Source organism: Phoca vitulina, unplaced genomic scaffold (genome assembly GCF_004348235.1).
Source record: "Phoca vitulina isolate PV1807 unplaced genomic scaffold, GSC_HSeal_1.0 scaffold30, whole genome shotgun sequence".
In the NCBI taxonomy this organism is placed as follows: Eukaryota; Metazoa; Chordata; class Mammalia; order Carnivora; family Phocidae; genus Phoca; species Phoca vitulina.
This window is the reverse complement of record NW_022589733.1, coordinates 21,240,141-21,256,632: the sequence shown is the minus strand read 5'-3', so window position 1 is coordinate 21,256,632 and position 16,492 is coordinate 21,240,141.

Sequence of the window (16,492 nt, the reverse complement as noted above, 5' to 3'; positions counted from 1 at the left end):
GGGGGGATCTGCAGGAAAGGGCTGGTGTCCCAAGCGGTGGACACCGCCATCCGCCTCCTGCACCTCACAGGCCTGACAAGTGGAACTGAGAGTGACCCTGGGTCCCTCTCCTTTATCTTAATCCAGCACCAGCTACAGACATGCTGAGAGCCAGTCAAGCTTGCCTTTGTGACAGGCAACATTTTAACAGGTGAATCCACAGGCAGGTCATCTATGGCCCCTGTATCATGACGAATATAAACCATTACCAAAAAGCTGGGGCACTACCTCTCCCGAAACTTATTTCCATCATTCGCTAAACAACACCCCTTCAGAGGGATTCAGAAACTTCTGCACTTACAGCTGGAATCAACAGTTACCCTGAAATCCATGTTGCAAATTCTGTCCTCCAGCTCTGCAAGGCCCTGGCTCTTCTGAGGGCAAGATGCCTGTAGGGAGACTCACAGCCTGCCCAGCACAGATGGCCTGGCACTATCTCATGGCCCCTGAACACTGTTGACAAATAAACCTACTCTCAGAAAAGGCCGTTCTCCATAACTAGTCTCATCTCATCTGGCAACAGCCAAAAGGATAAATATTTAAAAATAAATCAGGGAATGCTCACCTCTTCCCTACTCCTCCCCTTACCCACTCTCCGAGCCAGAGGCCAGCCCCCCGGACACTTAGCTGGCTGGTAAATTACAGTGATCCCAACTGACCCAAACTGGCTTGTCTCTCTCCACATACACATTCACTCTCCAACGCTGTCTCCCTTCCCTTCAGCAAAGGTAAATATGATCTCTGAGCTAAGATACAGTGAATGTCAGCATTCTGACTTGTAGCTAAACCTGGACTCTCTATTTTCACAGCACAATGGGGTTTAGGGAGATTAGTGTATCCCTCCAGATCCTGGTATTTTTAGGAAAATATACATACACGTGGATTTTAAAATTAGTGCTTCAATAACCTTGAGGTTTTAACAAAGAAAAAGCCAGGAGAGGGCTTTTTCTTTGTTAAAAACAAAAACAAAAGTCCCTGAAACAAACAATAAAACATTTGGAGCTAAATTGCACGCCATGCCCTGAATTCAACCCTTCATTTCTAGGCAGTTATATTTAAGGACCTGGTACCCGCTGGGTGACCAGGCCCTCCTGGGTAGGACAGAGTGCAGGCTTTCCTGAGAACAGCCCACACTCACCTTCATAACCATGGGAGGCTGGTGTGCCAAGACCTACACACAGATGTTTTGATTCACATTTCTCTGACACAAACCTCAAGGCCTCCATCTATCGCTACAATGCTAATTCCAGAGATTAATTTTTACCCCCAAATCGTGGCTGCAACAGTATCTAGTTTACTTATCCACCCTCCCCAACTCAGACCCTAAATCTCTCATGTCACACATACAAAAGACACAAATGAGTAACCATTTTCTAAAAACCATGATTGGAAGGAGCTTTTCCATATTGATTGTAAGTTACAAGAGCCCAAGTTTTAAGACAGCAAAAAATAAAGAACTTGCCTTAAAACAGCTTTAAAGCAGTAGGTAAAGAGCCTGCTTTTTTTTTTTTTAAACAAAAATATTATTTCTAAAAGGGCAAAGAGAATTTGTCATGCAAGACTTTTATACCCAGGGGGATTCTTACATTTGTGTTTCTAAACCTTGAAATTGAGAATTTTAATGAAAAGGCAGACAGATGCTTAAGGACAGCATCGCAATCAGGGTCCATACGTTACAGTAGAGAAGCGCTTTGTGTGGGGCCAGGAAAAAGAGGTGGATTCCTATTTTGTTCATGGGCCATACCCACTGTCTGACACATCCCTTTGCGCTCAGCCTGATGCAAACCACTGAATTCTTGGAGGGAAGCAGGTTGGAGGGAGAAGAAAGGAAAAAGGAAACAGGAGAAGAAAGAAAAAGGGGGAGGAAATATGGCCTCTTTATATGAATCGTAGTTGGAAAAAAAAAAATCTCAACCCAGCATCAATTCCATAGGATGTACCAACAGCTCCCATACACATGTGTTAAAACAATCAATTAAACAAAATGCCAGGAGCACAATAACCAGGATCAGGTTTTTTTTTTTTTTTTTAGTGAAGAATTTCATTTAGCTTTGCAATTCCTTCCTATCAAGCAACCAGTTCTTGGGGCAGGACACTAAGAGATAAACAAAAGATGACCCTGTTCACACTTCCCAAATGAGAATCCCATTTTCTTATCTTTCCATTTGAGTGCATTTTTGTTTGAAATCTGGGCTAATCTGACTTAAGAGCCCGAGCTGAAATTTCACATATCCTCCAAGTCAGCCAGTGTTTTAGAATTTGGATTTCTATTCAGGCTGTTCCAATCGTCAGTGAGGCCTACGGTAAAATGTGCTTCATGCTGTTTCGTTTGTCTCTCTTCAGACAAATAGAAACTGTGAAATTTAAAGAATGGATAAAAAAAAAAAAAACCTAAAACAAAGAGGTTAAAAAAATAGGACAAATGTTTTTGCTTTTGTGTCTCCCTGGAGCAATTGTTTGGGGAAGTCTGCATTGACAATAACCATGAGAAGGCCATCTAAAGGCGATGCGCACACAAGGGGACTCCTTGCCTGCTGCCTTTGGTCTGGGAGAAAAAGCACCTTAGCTCCGTTCTCCAGGAACAAAAGGCCAGGGCCACAGAAGGGGGGAGAGGTTACTGGGGCTTTCACAGGGAGCCAAGTGTCAATGCAGGTTCATTTTTCACCCGTCTTAGTTGGAAAGCAGCTCAGTGAACTTCCTAATGACTGCTTTTCCCTCTCCCCCTATTATTTCTAAACCTAAAAGAACAAAACAATAATATTTTTTTAAACCTAAAACCCATCATCCTTTTAGACGAAAGCCTTGGGGACATACAAAGTTTTCCCTCCTTCCTTTCCCCACCCTGCTTTTTTTTTTTTTTTGGAGGAGGGGGGATTCCCATTGTAGATCACATGGAAATAAGAGACAAGTGGACACTGTGGTCATTTTTAGTAGCGCCAGAGAACTGCCTTTATGTCTACAGCAAGGCAGGGAGCAGAAAAATAAACGCAAAAGGGGAAAAAAAAAAAAAAAAACTGAAGAGGGATAGAAGGTGATAGTCCGGAGGCCGTGGGGCAACGCCTGAAAACATTTTCTTTTTTCACAGCGTGCAGTGGCTAATGCTGGCTTCAGACGTGCGAGTGAATCAAAGTCATCACTACAAGGTTAGGGGTTTTTTTGGGGGGGGTCATGGAGAAGTGGACAATAAGGCTGTATTAAAGACAGAGGTGTGTGGGTGTTGTGGGGGGGTGTTGCTTCAAAGAAAGGAAGCTGAGATGAATCACTGCATGCCATGGAAATGCCAGGGCAAGTGGATGTCGAAGTGTTTCACCAGATTCTAAGCTGGAAACATCTTCCCCAGCAGGCGAACCCTAGGACAAGGCAGTGACCCGCAAACCTCAGCTTTTGAACCCGAACCTGGCAGTTTAGGAGCGTGTCCCCCCTTCCCCAGGCAGTCCCAGGCTTGGGCTGAAAAGCGAGGTGGGGGTAGGGATGAGAGGGCCCTGCGAAGAAGCACAATAAACAACTCAAATATGAACGGAAATGACATCAGCAAAGTGAAGGACCTGTTTATTGCAGATCAAAACAAAACAAACTTCCAAACCTTTTGTGTATACAAGATAACTCTATAAAAAGCCTTCCTAAAATGTCACCAGGGTCGACACATCAGCATCCCAAGAAAACGGATGACAGTTACCAAAGGGGGAGGAGGCAGAGGGAGGAGGAAGGGGGATGAAGGGAAGGAGATGGGAGGAGATAGAAAACCAGAAGGGGCCAAAAACCCAGCTGACTAGTTCCCCCCTCTGCTGATCCTTAATATTTATTGGTGTTTATAATCTAAAAGCCATGCTCTGTGTTTCACTTAATACAAGGCCAGACAGTGCTGTCTAATGAGGCAGCATTACAATCAGCTTGTAATACTGAATTTTTAATGCTGCCAAGGATTCTGTTACATAATAATACGAAAAACAGAAGCTGAAAGTGGGCTTGCGGTGACAGGACACTGGAAGCTTCAGGCAGGCAAGCGCCCCACGCCCGCCTTCCCTTCCCTCTCTCTGCCCACCCCCATCTCCCGATTTGCAACCAGCCCTCCATCCCTATACAGGAGGTCGGTATAGAAACCAAGAGGATTTCTTAGGAAATCCACTCTTTTTATTATTATTGCTATGATTATCATCTCTGATCCAGAGTTATAATTCAAGAGTTTGAATCCTAGCCTATCTGGGGTTAGAAGTCTGAGATGAAAACTGGGGGAGGCTGAAGAGACAAGGAGTACAGGAGTGGGGGGTAGCTTATTTTGAGAAAGCTAAACAATATGGGGAAAAAATCACAGCGGGGGGAAAAAAAAACTAAGATGCTGGGAGCGGGGACTGAAACCTGCCGACCATATTCACAGCCGCTGCACTCAGTTTACACTGGTGTAATTTAAAAGCATATATATAGCCGCCGTTGCTCCTCTCTGTAATACCCCAAGACTGTAAATCTATAACCACTGCAATGATTTAGTGATTAAAAACATGATAACATATTGTGTAACTGCAAACCACAGAACCCCTGCCAACTCTCCTCTAAGATAAAGAGAAAAAAAAAAATACAGAAAATGTGTTGCTTGCAGCGATCTTCCTAAACCGAAAAGATTTTAATAAAAGAACCTATATAGTAGACTGATCGGAAAAGGGTGAGTGAATTCTATGTGAAGCCAGCAAAGGGAGGGGGGGAAAGGGCAGCTTTATGTGGGATTCTTTTCCTTGTACTAACAAATTACGACCTAAACATGCCTTTTCTTTTCTCTCTCTCTCTTTTTTTAATAGTTTGTTGTAACTGGAATAACTGGTCTTGTGTGCTGTCTTGCATATTCAAAGCAGCTTTGTAATCGGATCTGGAGACCCAACCTTATTTGCCTGAACTCAATAGGGTTTTTCTTCTCCCCCCTCCTCTCTTGTTTTGTTTTGGATTCGGTATTGTGGGTTTTCTGTTCTTGCTGGGAGCAGACAACTACGCAGGAAGAGGCTCTGGTGCCTTTAAGCTACAGAGCAAACACCTGAGAGGGGGAGGCACAATTTGTAACCTGGCAGGAGGAGCCTAAAATATACACAAAAAAATAAAATCAAAGCAGCTGTAGGGGTTTTGGCCTCTGAGCAGCTGACCTGACCCCATTCTGTATATTCTTTTATTTCCCCATTGCAGGATTCCTGCACCTTGGGTCAGATTCGAACTCAATGTGACCCTGAGAAGAAGGCAGTCACCGAGCCCTGGAAAACTGCTCCATATGTAATTGGGGGGGGATGGGGGGGAGTGTGAGTGCATATGCATTCAGACTCCCCCAGTGTAGACACCCACACACTATGTCCTTACACACACACACACACATCTGTCAGGAATGCCAGGCCATGGGGCCAGCTCCAGCCCAGCTTTCACAGCTCACACTGCCAAGAGCCTGAACTCTCCCTAAAGCCCCCCAAAATCTTCCTATCTACAACTTTACCCATAAACACATGCATGCACAGACGAACACTCCTCCAGAGACTTTATATGTTTAAAAAGTCCACAGATCTGAATTGCCTCCTCTCTGGACCTGAGCAGGCCAGTTTATTCAGAGAAATCAATAGGAAAGAGCATTTGCAAATATTTATATAAGCCCTGTGCGTTTCAGCATTAAGTAATTAAAAACTAAAAGTCAGGGAGGGGGAAGGGAGGAGACACACAGAAGAAGGCTGTAGGCCTAGTGGGTTTTCCTGCCCACACCTCATTTCCCCAAACCACAATCCTTTCAAAACCGATTCCATGTACACTTTTTACGAAATCCTGTTCGTGCACCATTTGCTAGACTATTTCAAAATCATCTCCAAATATGGATTCACCTACCACCAAGCTTTCAAGCCTGACTGTAAGTGTCCGTATTCCCTTTTTCTCTCTCTCTCAAATGCACACACAGCAATCCTTACTTTTGACATTGCTTCAATCTCTAGTGTATTACTCTCTACTGTATTTGTATTTCTAAATTATTTGCACTAAAAGATATCTAACATTAAGAGAGGAAGGGCCCACAATGTGGTAATTCAATGAATGAATACCCACCCCCTAAACCCCCCAATACTTTCCACTTCCCTCAACCTACAGGATACCCACACCTTGGGGGTTCAGTACTTGAAATCCACATATGTAAACATATTTGCCCCCCCCCAAAAAATGTACAGTAAAATGAAGGAGTTTTTAAATGAGCCACTATCGAGTGGACTTCCTCTATACTGTTCCAGAGAGCTGGGCAGTAAATTCTGCTCGTACTGCTTCCAAATCCGCTGAGAAGCCGACCAAGGCACTAGAGCACCCACACTGCAGATACTGTAGAAATATGTAGAAATTTACAGTAAATGTAGGTACACGATTGCAGCATGCTGCCCTATTGATTATGCAGATTGTGATCAATCTTCTCCCCTCTCCCACGCCTCTTTCTGAAGACCTCCAAATAAGTTGCTCTGTAACTAGCCATTCTCCCAAAGTAGGAAGAAAAAAGTAATTTTTTAAAAAACATAATAAATCCTCAAGTGTCCCCACTGAAAGGGCTTGAGTCTTTTTTTTAATTCAAAGTGAATTTATGCTCTGCAATTTGCATTACAGTCAAGCGATCACCGTATGTCATATTCTTCAAAGGTGCTTAACAAACCCCCTTTTAAAAGTCACTAGAACTGGAGGCCAGAAAAAGGCAATCAGCCTCCTTCTTCCATATAATCCTTAGATCAAGTTTCAATAACTGAGACCAGTAAAAACTGTCATATTTACCTTAAGTTGGAAAAGTTAAGAGTGGGTGATTTTTGAAAGCACTTGTAATCAAAGAATTTGCCACAGTCGAAGGAATTGCACAACATTGTTAAAAGTCAGCTGAGCAACAGACTAATTTGTAAAGTAAAATGTATTTTTTAATGTAATAGCTCCACAAGACACCTACGACTATTGAGTCTTTTCACAATTTAAATACACTGCATAAAATACACTCACATCTACTCTCCAATAGATATGGAAAAAGAGGTACATGAAAACGCATAATGGAAAAGAGTGAAGCAGGACGAGGGGTGGGTGAGTGGAGAATGGAACGTAAACAATCCCAGATTCGTGTGATCAAGAAAAAAAAAGAAAGAAAGAAAGAAAGAAAAAGAAAAAAGAAAGAAGAAAGGAGAAAAGAAAAAAGAAGGAAAAAAGAAAAAAGGAACACTCCGATGTCTCTCAACTCAGCTGGTCAAAGAGAGGCCGGCCAGGCTAGGTCTAGTCCTGGCCGGCGGCGCAGCCCCGAGCCCCCGGGAGCCCCTAGTGTCCAGGGCAGAGCCCCCTCTGGGCGCTCGCGGCGCTGCCAGTGGGGCAGGGCGGAGAGCGCGCAGGTACAGGGTCGGGCGGCCGCCTCGCCCCCTCGCCCCCTCTCGGACCCCGGGCTCCCGCCGGGCGGCCGCATCCCCCGCAAGTCGAGCCCCGGCGCGGAAGGCGACCTCCCGGCCGGCCAGCGGTGGTGGTGGTGGTGGCGGCGGCGGCGGCGGCAGCGGCAGCGGCAGCGGCAGCCGCGGCGACTGCTCCGGGCCGGGTGCGCGCCCCGCGCGGCGGCTCAGCCCGGGGCCCCGGCGCCTCTCGGGGTGGGGCAAAGTTGGGGGCCGGGGGCTGCGGGGGCGGCGGGGGCGGGGGCGCTCGGCACCGCGGACCCCCACGCCCCCCCCGCCGGCCGCCGCCTTTGTCTCGGCGCCCGGACCCCGGCCGCCCTCCCGCCCTCGGCCCGCGCCCTGGCCGGCCCTGCCCCGCGGCGCCTCCAAACTCGGCGCGCGGGCCTCGCCCCGGGCGCCTCCACCCTCCCGGGGGTCGCTGGCGGCCGGCGGCGGCGGCGCGGGGGCCGGGGAGGAGGGGGCGGCCCGGGCTCGGCGGCGGCGGCGGCGGCGGGAGGAGGAGGAAGAAGAAGAGAAAGAGAAAGTTTGGCGCAGGGGGAAGGCGAGCGGGACGCAGCGAGCGAGCAGGGCGCGGGCGCGGGGAGCGCGGGCGGCGGCGGCCGGGCGCGGGAGCCGGGAGGGGGCAGGACGAGCCCCATGCAAAGCAGCCCGGGCGCCCCGAGGAGCCCCGCGTCCGGGCGGTGGCGGCGGGAGGAGGAGGAGGAGCAGGCGGCGGCGGCGGCGGCGGCGGGGGAAAAAAAAAAGAGGGAAAAGTTGCCACTTACGCGGTTGCTTCTCCGGCGGCGGCGGCTGCAGCGGCGCTGCTGGCGGCGGCGGCGGCGGCGGGAGCTGGCGGCGCTTTTAATCCCGAAAAGAGGCGCTCGGGCCGCGGAGCCCATCAAGGCAGCAGCGGCGGCTGGCGGGGGTCGGCGGCGGCGGAGGACGCGCTGCTGGCGGCGGCGGCGGCGGCGGCGGCGGAGCTGGAGCGCGCTCGGCGGAGCCCGGGGCGGGAGGCGGCCGCAGCCGGGGAGCCGGAGCCGCCGCCGCCGCTGCCGCCGAGCAGCATGGTTGGCGGGGAGTTTACAGCCCCCGGAGCGGGCAGGGGCCACGGAGGAGAAGCGGCGGCGGCGGCGGCAGCGGCTCTAGGCTGTAATTGGGATGCAAAGCAGGCGGTGGCGGCGGCGGCTGCGGCCGGGAGGAGGAGGAGGAGGAGGCGGCGGCGGCGGCTGCAGCGGTCGGAGGGGACGCGCTGGAAGTGGGAGCTGATGAGTGAAAAGAAAAAAAAGTCTTTGGATCTTTATTCTGCTAATTAGTTTCCTGCAAAAAATGGCTGTGATTAATTCAGTGCGCATGTGCTTCATTACCCAGGCACGACGGGAAGGGCTAATTAGCCACCTTCTGGATCAATAAGATTCAGCAAAAAAGAAAAGGGGGAGGTGGAGGGAGGCAGAGGGGAGGAAGGGAGGAAAAAAAAAAAAAAAACCGGGGGAAAGTGATGAGCAGGGCAAGGAGAGCAGGAAGAGAGGATGGGAGAAGAGCCCAGGAAGAGGGAGAGAGGCACCAAAAGTTTATGCATGTATTAAAAACACATACACACACACACACACACACACACACGACACACACACACACGCACACACACACATACACACCGAGAAGTGAAATGCAGAGAAGCAACAATAGGAACCTGGCTAAGATTTTTTTTAAAGATTTTTTTCTTTCCTTTTTTCTTCCTTCTCTTTTCTTTCTTTCTTATTTTTTCCCTTTCTTTTTCTTTCTTTCTTTTTTTTTTGGCAAATGCAGCAATGTTTAAATTGAATAGTCAGAGAGCATCTTCAAAGAAGAGGGGAGCAAGGGGGGGCAATAATGGAGTGGGACAGCTTAAAGATTTAAGTGAAAGGCAGAGAAGCAGCAGAGACAAAATAGAGGCCACTTTAAATTGCAAATCTGAGATTTTTTTTTAAAGGAGGAAAATTACCTCCCCCCCCAAATCAGAGGACAAATAAAGAAAATATGGAGAAAACTTTAGCACGTACCATAGACTAGACAAAATGTATATATATGATATGTTAATTTTGTCTTCTGAAATAAGATGCAATCAATCTTCTCTGGTTCTTTAGAAGGAGAGGGGGAAGCAGGAGTGATGATTAGAAGGAATAAAAGGGGGAAAGTGAAACAGAACTGAAAGGGGGGTAACTTAAGGAAAGACAAGAAAAGGAAAAGTTGCACTTGGAAACAGGTCCAACTTTCTACCTTTCTGGACCTACGAGAAAAGTAAAATCAATTTTCTAGTGTAAAACCTGGAAAGCAGATGTTTTCAGAACACAGGAAGCTATTTTGCCATCAAAAGCAGGGATGTAATAAAGGCAGTGAAAAATAATTTCAGACTAAAATCATAAGAAAGAAAGCCAATATATTTGAATAGCGAGGAAAGGTCTAGAGTGGAGAAAGGGGGGAAATTACATACCCCTTCCCTAATGCCAAAAAAAAAAAAAAAAAAAGTCTTACAGCTTCCTCCAAGAGTTTGGAGCAGAGTCTCGAAGCCAAAGGGCTTGAAATGAGAGGATGGATTTCAGATAAAGACTAGGAGCAGTACATCCCACCAGAGCCCAAAGGAGATCCCTGGAATCAAAGACAGCGGCCAGGGACCCTGCTACTGTACCGATTCCCAGTACATCAAAGCCATCACTTAGGCGGGTGTACGGTACCTCCAAAAAGCAAGCAAACAAACGCAGGAAGAACAAGAGTCTCAGTCTCTCCCTCTCTCTCTCTTTCTCTACCCCTTCTTTCAAAGCCTAGCCTTAGCGTCACTGCTAATGCAATAGATTTTTTTAATGACAAGTATGTATTTATGTAAGTTCTAAATATGAACTAGTACCACTGAAATTACAATGTCTGGAATAAAATAAAATGCCATTTGCACTTTAAGTGATCTGCAAACAAATGCAAAAACAACATTTATGTTTCTGAAGGCATTTTTAGTGCACCCTGTAACATCAGGTAGACACAGAGCTCTCACCAAAACTTATTTTTTTAGGAAAAAGATTTTTTTGCCAGCCTAGCTGGATTATTTATTTTAGAAGGAATTTGGGAATTAATCGGGAAATCTATTTGATTAGAAAGGAATTCTTCATTTTGAGAGATTTTCCAGTCCTCTTAAGGAGCATGCAGCTTCTTAGTCAAGACTAGGGGGAGAAAACCGGTTTAGGATTTTGCAGAGTTACCTCATCTAATCCTTGTGAATTCACTCTGGGAATAATGCTGTTTTATTTAGAGAGAAAAAAAAGAAAATACATTTAGAAAAATCGGGGGTTTCCTCTCTATGAGCCAAATCTGGATTGCCATTCAAACTTTTCCTGGCTGCTTTTCCATGCGGGACAGTTGATCAATAAAGCCAAGTCCAGGCTAGCTTGCTACAGGTTTCAGCAGTCAGTGCTTGCAAAACCTTTGTCATTTTCTAAAAATAAAAAAGCTAAAAGTTATTGTAGAAGAAGGGGCTTTTTTTTGTCCCCTGCACAATGTGTCTTTTGTGAGGTTAATGCCATTCTGGGCTCTCGATAGCCCTGGACAATGGGAACTCTCCAGGAGCCTGCAAAGACTCTGGCTTTTTTCTTTCTTGATTTTTTTTTTTTTTTTTTTTTAAGGGAAGGATGAAACATTCCTACAGTCCAAACACAACTTCTACTTTGATTAAATAAATATTTATCTTTATTGTAACCATTGTATATTTTTACCTTCAGTTTGTCCGGTTTCTGATTATTATTTTAAATTTTTCATTGGTAACAGTTAATCTTTTTTTTTTCCCTTTCAGTCCAAAGTGCAGGTCAGTGTAAAATGTAGCTGACTGAGAGAAGACTGGTAAATTCTGAATTTTTCCATAATACATCAGGTAAGGAAAATTGTTCAGACCTTCAGGAGTATATTTGCCTCTTATTTATCTATCTTCACGAATCTTCATAATTCTGTTTATTTTTTTCGGTTTATTTTTTTAAAGATGCAGCAGAATTAAATTTCTCCCTGTAGATCTTGGAAACTCACTTAAATGCTATGTATTTATTTTCTTTTAAAAATGTAAATAGTACTAGGAGCGAACTTGTAGCTGGTTATACAAAACAGCACGGAGGAAGTCCGTATCTCCACTGGTATAGGCTATTTGGGGGAAATTCTGGATATAAATGTATTTCATGTTGCAATATAGGAAAATGTCAGCTTAATCTGGTAAATACTTATGCTAATTTTACTCAGTGAATTCGTTATAAGGAGGAGAGGTACCAAGCTTGTATGATTGAATAATGCTTAGGCGATAATCCAGCATCTATATGGATTATTTTATGTACAAAATGAAAAAAGGAACCAAGAAATTCAGAATCTAAATCCTTCATTTAGCTGGCAAGAGGGCAGAAAATTTTAGACCAATCTGTTTTTAAGACATTTACAGTAGGGAGAGAAAGTAGAATGTAGGCTAAATATTGCATTGATGTGTATATTTCTCTGCCTCTCCCTCCAATGAATGGATACAAACACAAAGATATATGCATAAATGGGTACATAAATATACATTTGAATGACTTTAGATGTCTTTGCGTCTCTGTGTGCGTGTATATATGTGCACACAAATATACAAGGTATACATAAATGCAGGTACTGTACAGAGCTATACGTGTGCTCTCTAGCTAGGGGTTTTTGTTTCCAGATCTGTTTGAAGCTACTTTTTCGCAAATATAACATAGAAGTGTTGGTTTAATGATGAAGATATGGATGGTGAATTTGAGTAAGAATCTGCTTCCCTGCAATTTTCAGAATCTGGGGTTGCAATGTGAGCAGCTATTATTTGGTCCAAGGGCTAAAGATGCCGTGGGCCAGTCTTAAGGGGGAAGAGAGGTGAAGGGGATCTTAGGAGATCTCATTGCCAAAGAGCCTAGCTTCTGAGCCCTGGGTTTTCTTCTGCTGTGGGCCTGGGGGACACAAAAACAAAACAAAAAAAGGGGAGGAGGAAGAAAAAAAGAAAACCCGTGAGGAGCCAGGGGAGGTTGAAAGGATGCCTCTGCGCACAACTCTAGAGCTAGATCTAAGAGCAGGGTTGCAGGGTGAAGAATGTGCGGGTCTCTTTTTGAATGCGTATTGTTATTCTAAGTTTATTGTATGTATGTGTTACTGTCCTTTCATTTGCCACGACAACATATGGATTCCATAAATGCAGACATGCTGAAGTGCATCTGTCTGGGTAGTTAACACGATCCAAACATCCCTCTTCGTTCCGCTAACTCTGGCTCTTCCTTGGGTTCCCTGGCAGCGCTCCGGGCTGGCCAGCCCTTGCCCCAGGCTCTCAGCACCCTGCAGTCTCGCCCTTTTGTAGTCTCCTGGTGGGATCCAAGGTGCCTGGCCGAGGAGGCGGGCTGCTCCGGGTTCCGGGGTCAGAGGCGCGGCTGCAGTTAGCCCCTGAGCGCCAGGGAACGAAAGGGTTAAGCTGCCCGAGCTCTGGGAAGGGGCTGCGCTCATCCCGGAGCGAGGTGCAGCCACCAGCAGCTGTGATTTAGGGGTCAAGTCCGAGATCACCTTTCTCCTGCCTCTGGAAATGGCAGAAGATGAGGCAGGGAGGGAGAGACAGGAGAGAGAGGCAGCCAGGCGCGGCACTTGGCGCTCCATCCATCCGTTCCCTCCCCTGACCTCCCAGCCCACCTTCTGACCCCCAGACAAATCGAACAGTTCCCCTTTCTCCTCGGGGTGCAGGGTGAGGATCTTCTGAGCGTCCGGAACTGTTCCATCCCCCAGATCTATCCTAGGGCTAAACCACTGTGATCCAAGCCCCAACCACCAAATCAGAAAGTTTGCTCTTAATGCACCAGAGGGTGAGCAGATGGGTCTGGGTAAAAAATGCTCCCCATTTGTGGAAGACAGGGGTGCCCTTGGCAGGGTGGGGGAGTTTGGATGTTGGCGCCAGCCCCGCAGACTCGGGTCATGCTCCTCATAGTCCTGAGCGGATGTACACAGTGGTGTCCATTACATGCAGCTTCTTGCTTTGTGCCCACAATCTCAGTCCAAAGCTTTCTTTCCCCAAAACTTGGGCAGCCTGGAGAATACTTTCATCAAAATATTTTTCACGCCTGAAAGATAACCAAAACCCAAATTCAGATTTGTTTCTGAGGCGTTTCACTGGAAAAGAGCAAAGCGTCTGAAGTCCCCTTTTGTTTTGGCGCTGCACGGAAGCACCTGGTTGTGGGGCTCAGTGTCCAGGTGAGGTCCTGGGGACCCTGGGCCATGTACGCGGTGCCCACAAAAGGGGCTTTCATTGAGAAAGAGCTTCCCAAATCCACCCACCAGGTTGGACTTTAGGACAACGACAGCTCTTTTAGAAAGTTACTCCAAGAAAAAGGAGTTTCTGGTGGGAAAAGAACTGGCTGGAAATGACAGAGAGAAAGGAGAACTAGATCTCTGGGGGCACACGAGACAGGTCGGGGATGCTAAGAGTAGATAGGGAGATGAGGGCACAAGGAGGTCCACATACAAGGCATGTAGGGCACGGCCGCGCGCGGAGGCTCGGTGACGCGCTCCCCAGACGCTCCCTCCAGCTGTCAGAGCGAGAGGGAATCACCCCGATTTCCGCTTCTGCTTCCAGGGCCAAGAGTGGACCAGCTGGTCCAGTAGGCAGCTGAGGTCTGTCTTCCTAGCCCCGGCACCCCTAACCCCGCCAGAGCCTCCAAACCACAGAAATCAAACCAAATTGGCCGCTCGAATCTAGAGAGGTTTCATCCCTGGGGCAAGGGGGAGGGAACAAGCCTTTTTTTTTTTTCTTCTTTTGAACTCCTGATTCAAAAGAGACCACAACCTACTCTTGAGTGCCATCCCCAATACAAGGATTGTGGGTATGTTTCATTCTTTCATTCTTTCTTCCTTATTTCTCAGAAGTAAAATCTTTAAAGAATTAGCCCCAAAGTTAGAGCGCCTGGGTCACTGAAAGAGTTCCAAATGATAAAGCCTGCCCTTCATTTCCAATACATGGCGCACTGTGAAAATGCAAGGCAATTATTCAGTTCCAGGGTTTGAGTCAGATTTCCAGTTTCCTCGGCTCCTTTGCAATGGAAATCTGAGATCCAACCTTGGGGCAGGAGTCGCCTCAGAGTTGGTGGCTCTCTTGGGTTCCACACAGCCTGCACCACGGGTAAGCGCTGGCTTCCCTCTTGGTGACCTGGTACCAGAAGTTTGCACTAACGTCTAAAGCCTGGGGCGGGTGAAGAAGAGAACTAACCTCATCTCTATGCAACAAAGTGAACAACTTGAGGGCAAGAGACCCTCGGTCGGGCTATATTCGCTTTGGGGATTTCCAAGGGCATAACTTGGCGGGGGGAATGATCGAGGTTTCTGACTTGCCAGCCAGAGGCAGAAAAAAGGGATCCTTGAGAGGCACGGGCAGCGGGCTTGGGAGCAGGGCTGAGAGCGGGCAACTGAGACCTGGCGCCCACTTACGCAGAGCCCGTTGGGGCTGGCGTGGGGAGTCAGTGCCCGTGCTAGCACGTGCATTGTTGACACGCAGACACGCAGGCGTGCGCTAATGGAGGGACGCGCGGCTGAGCAATCCCCGATGCCTGCATTTCTTGCAGGCATGGCTTGTTTAATAGCCAGGGAATTGAGTGCCTTCCCTCCACCCCCCGCTTTTTTTTTTCTTTTCTTTTTTTCTTTTTTTTTTTTGCTGAGAAATGTAAAAAGGGACCTATACCATGTACATAATCTGAAGAAACATGTGCATTTTTTTTTCTCAGAAATACCTAGCACCATAATATTTCTGATTTAAGGGGCTAGGGAAATCTTTGAAGTGAAGAAAATCAGTGGGGGACGAACTATCTTTTCCTGATTTTTTTCTTTTGTGTGCCTCTCCTCAAAGCCAGTAATGGGATTTAAAATCAGAGATTCCCAGTCCTCATCCTCCCTCCCATTCCATTTCGCTCTCTTTGCCCCAGAAAACATCTGCAGTAACCGACTGCACGTCTAAGGGGATGGTTTAAAGAGAAACAAGGTTTGGGGCACGTGTCAGGTTTCCTTTTCTTTTTCAAATAAAGCTGAAAAAAAATTCCAATGACAGTTTAAGCACCAAACGACATCGAACAGATATTTTTCCAAAGCAAAAATTTTCCAATTCGTTTGTTTCCAATTCTTAGAAATAGAGAAGAAGGCAAACCCGATCTTCCTGCACACGGATGACTCGAAATTTGGGGCCGGTGCTTGGTTAGGGCCGGGAGGGGCCGGGCAGGGCGCAGCCCCGTGGTCTTGGAGAAGTCCGGTGCATGCCAACCCTGGGGCGCATGGGCTGGGGCTCTGGCTAGCTGGGCTCCCCGCAGATGTCCTGCAGGCCCACCGCATGCCAGGGCATCATGCAGGGCAGTGGTCCCCTGTGGGCATGGCCACCTCCCTGTTTCGTTCCAGTGCTCAGCGGGGCAGCAGAAACATTCGACGCCACTTTCCTCTGGTCCTGGCATAAGGCGCACCCTTTTTGCGTCTAGTCTCCTGCCCCCTGGGCTCAGCATCGTGGAGACCAGGCGCTGTTCCCACCTCCCCAAGAACCATAATCTCAAGGATCCCGACAGTTTCCTGAGGCACTGACCACAGTTCACCAGGCCAGGGCATGCATCCTTAAAGTCTGGCACACCCAGCCCCATTTTGGGAAACCTTTATTCTCCGGCCCGGCTCTGGGCTCCTGAGAGGAAGCCCGGGAGCTCCTGCCCCTGGAGAAGCTGGCTGGGGAGCGAAAGCGAGTGCAGAGCCCCTGCCCTTGGGATCCAGGCACCCCTCACAGGTGCGTGCTTAGCAAGCCTCCTCACCGCCTCAAATGGGTGGATAAATGGCCTTCCTGGGAACAACTGGAGCACCCCATTATGCCCCAGCGGGGCACCCCCAGAAAAACCAGCAGGCCCCGGGGCCTGGCCTCAGCAGCCATCTGGGCAGGAGAAGGCAAGTCATAGGTACACTTCAGGCCTGAGCTGAGCTGCCCAAGCCCAGTGCCTGCCTCCAGCTTTGATCCCACTCCCCACAGAGGGCAGCTGGTGATTTGATTCCCTCCCCACCAGCCTCACTGGCCT